The 3,761-nt window shown below is 50.2% G+C and overlaps 1 pseudogene; it reads left to right on the top strand.

Annotated features, from left to right (window-relative positions):
- The first annotated feature begins 2,004 nt into the window (after positions 1-2,004).
- Positions 2,005-2,969, top strand: LOC103072199 (G protein pathway suppressor 2 pseudogene; annotated as a pseudogene).
- The last annotated feature ends 792 nt before the right edge of the window (positions 2,970-3,761 follow it).

Below are 3,761 nucleotides of genomic sequence, written 5' to 3' on the forward strand. Positions count from 1 at the left end.
CCTGAAGGCTGGACTCCTTGGAAATCCAAGATGGTACACTCACATGCCTGGCAGTTGGTGCAGACTGTGCCCTCAAATGGGGCTGTCAACTGGAGCACCTACATGTGGGCACTCTATACGGCTTCTCATCATATGGTGGTGGGTTCTTGGAAGAAGTAACCCAAGAATGAGCATTCCAAGAGACTCAGGTAGTGTCAAGCCTTGTTATCACCTAGTCCCAGAAGTCCCAGAACACGCATCCTGTTGGTAGTAAGTCACGAGGACCAGACCAGATTCAAGGGGTTGAGGACTAGATTTCACTTTTTTTTTTTTTTGTGGTACGCGGGCCTCTCACCATTGTGGCCTCTCCCGTTGTGGAGCACAGGCTCTGGACGCACAGGCTCAGCGGCCATGGCTCACGGGCCCAGCCGCTCCGCGGCATGTGGGATCTTCCTGGACCGGGGCACGAACCCGTGTCCCCTGCATCGGTAGGCGGACTCTCAACCACTGCGCCACCAGGGAAGCCCGAGATTTCACTTCTTGATGTGAGGAGCAGCAGGTGCTTGCAGGGATGGAAGGAGTTGATGGTGGCCATCTTTCAAGCCTATTTATCACAACCATTTTCAATAAAAAGCTCTGGCAGACATTGCTACATAGGACCTAAAGCATGGCTGTTTGCACCCCCAAAGTATAAGCCAAAAGGGTCAGAGACTCCCACCTCTATAGGGATCTCAGCTTAGCTTTGGTTTCGTACAGGCTCCGGAGAGCTCAGCTGTGCTCTGTACCTGGAGGATGGCTCCAGGGCACCAGGAGGGGCCAAAGTGCATGACAGCTATAAGAATTATAACAGTGCCCATTAGAAAAGGCTTTGAAGGTGGGCCCTGGCAGCAAAAGCGAGGCAGAGTCAGAGGCCTGGAGACCTCCAGAGTGAATATCTTTGTAAGGACCACAATTCTGAAAGTAAAGAAAACAGAGGAGTAGTTCCTGAGTTCGTATGAAAAATTCCTTAGAACTTCCCAGAAGTAATTCAGGAGATCTTTGCAAAAGAGGGTTTGGGGGAGTCAGTAAAATACAAGTTATGACTACTAATACCACCCCATTTTTTTCATGCCAGCTTGATGTAAAGCAGGTTGTATGACTTAAACACACGAACATTTATGTTTCTATGCACGTACACATAAATGTACACGTACAAAGAAAAAAAAAGCATTGGAAGAAATTACACCAAAATGTTAAGTGTCTCTGCAATCTCTGACATCAGATCTCTTTGATATCAGGACATTGTTTTTAACTCCCTTCTTTGTATATGTTTATGTATGTTCCCAATTTTCTAGGATGAACCTATTGCTTATATAACTAGAAATAAGTACATTTCTTAAGAAAAGCATACATTAATGATGGTGCTTGCTCAAGTGAGGTAATGAGGAAAGGAGGTCTACCCCACTCAGGCCCTGGCTCTGACACAACAAACATGGCAGTCAATAACACCTACAACAGATTTGACCTCCAGAACAGCCCAGGGGAACAGTGAGCATAGCAGGTCGAGAGCCACTGGGTAAGGATGTCCAGACTGATCCAGGTGGACCCCCACCAGCTTGTCATACCCCCAGATTATCTTACGCAGGCCCCCAGAAGTTGTGCTTGGCTTACATGCACACCCATAGGCATTTTACTCCCATGCACATCAGGGGCACTTCATCACACTCACCTCCTTCAGCCCAGTCCCCGTGAGTCCTCTTTATTTAACCCCAAGACATCTTCCCTAACCTCCTGGAAGTCTGAGAGCATCACTTCTGCTTCCAACTCAAGGGCAAGTTTCTCACCTTCCTGTAATTCTCTCTGCTGGAATGTCCTGTCCTCCACTCATTCTGATCAGTGTCCCATACCTCTGGGGAGTGGGGATAAAAAAGAAAACCCCAGGGAGGCTGCAGAGGAAGCAAAAACAAGGTGGGCCCATCCTAAGTCTGGTGATCAGTGACCAAGCCGGGTGCCCACTGCCCAAACACCCCAGGCATCACCCTGCCCATGCTCCTGGAGCACCCCAAGCTTTCCAATGTCATGGCCAGGGCATTGCACCAGCCCATTGTGCCCCTTGTGCAGGGGCACAAGCAGCAAGAGGAAGAAGAGGTGGACAAGATGATGCAACAGAAGATAAAGGAAGAACAGGAGAGAAGGGAGAAGGCGATGGAAGAGAGAATGTCATGGGAAGAGACAAATCTTGACATTTCAGGAGAAGCTTTTGGCCCAACAGGAAGAAAAGCACTGTTTTCCTGCAGCTCAGGAACGTCCTACATGAAGAAGAAAAAGGCAAAAGGAGCAGAATGACCTGACCACTCTGACATCAGCTGTGCACCAGCAGAGCCTGACTGTCACCCAGGAACTCACGCCCTCAGCAAGTGGGGGACAGCTGGAGGACACAATCACCCAGGCATCCTCATGACAGCTGACAGAGCCAAACTGATGTTTGGACCCCAGATGCTTATGACCCATCACTACACGGGCCCAGCCGCTGCTTTCAAAGGGAGCCCAGAGCATGGACAATTCCAAGGCAGCCCAGGTGGTGCTTATGGGACCGTTCAGCCTCCACCTCAGCATGGACCCGAGCAGCTAACGTGTAGTCCTACTCAGCAGCTCAGAGCAGGATGTTAAGCCTTTCCTGCAGTGCAGTACCTTTCTCAGCCACAGTCACAGCCCCACGCCATGCACGGCCACTTTCAGCCCACCCAGACAGGGTTCCCCTAGCCTGGTGGTGCCCTGTCCTTGCAAAAGCAGATGCAAGATGCTAACAGCAGACTGCTTCTCTGATTCACCCTCCCCATGCCCCACACATCCCCAAGCTCCACATCCAGTCCTGGACTCCCTGCCTCTCCCCACAGATCCTTGTGTGGATTCAACAGCCTGAAAAGTTGGGCTTTTCAGCTACCAGCCAGCCCTGCCCTTGGCTCACCACTATCTAGCACAGCCAGGACCCAAGATTCTACCACAAGTGACCATCAGATTATATCCTCAACCCTCACCACTCACCATGGAAGAGGGTCCCCAGTGTGTCCGAGTCCCAGGCCAATAAAGTCTACTGTCACTTGAAAAAAAAAACAGGGGGCCTCACCTTCTGTAGAAAGCCTCCCCAGACACTGTAGCCCTCCTGTCTCAAAAACCGTCCATGCCCAAACTGGTTCCTATGTGCATTCCCTCCCTCACCACACTGTCCTCACCACATCGCCATGGTTTCTCATCCATTTTCCAAAGCCATGCCGGGGTTCCCTGGGGGTGAGGACCTTGCCTGATTCATCCCCAGGACCCCAGCACCAGGTCATCATGCCCACTTCCTTCCACACACCTGTTACACCTGCCTCTAGAAGCCGAGGCGTCTAGAGTTAGGCTTACAGTTATAAGGTACGCCTATTGGTAGGGAAGGAGTTGTGGGCTGTCTGGAAAAAAGCAAATTATTAAGAAGTAACAAGGAATTACACACTGTCTGAAAAATGGCAGTTGGAAGAGATCCTCCTAAGTTTCTCCCCAAAATGTCCTCAGAGGGGTAGAAGTTTGCTCACAGCTTCCATACACGCCTTAAGCCATTTAATTAACAACCCAGTCAAGTGAGGAAATAGGGACTCAGAGAAGGGAAGCTGTTGACCTGATTGCATATCATGTAAATGCAGAGCTAGGACTATCTGGCTTGAAGCCCATGCCTTACCCTCTAGACCACAGGAGGGTGGAAAGTTGGTCCTGTGGGAGATCTGTGGGCTTTGATAAAGTTAGAGTCATCTTTCCTCAGGGAAAGA

The sequence above is a fragment of the Lipotes vexillifer genome, unplaced genomic scaffold, assembly GCF_000442215.2.
Source record: "Lipotes vexillifer unplaced genomic scaffold, Lipotes_vexillifer_v1.1 scaffold1003, whole genome shotgun sequence".
NCBI classification, from domain to species: domain Eukaryota; kingdom Metazoa; phylum Chordata; class Mammalia; order Artiodactyla; family Lipotidae; genus Lipotes; species Lipotes vexillifer.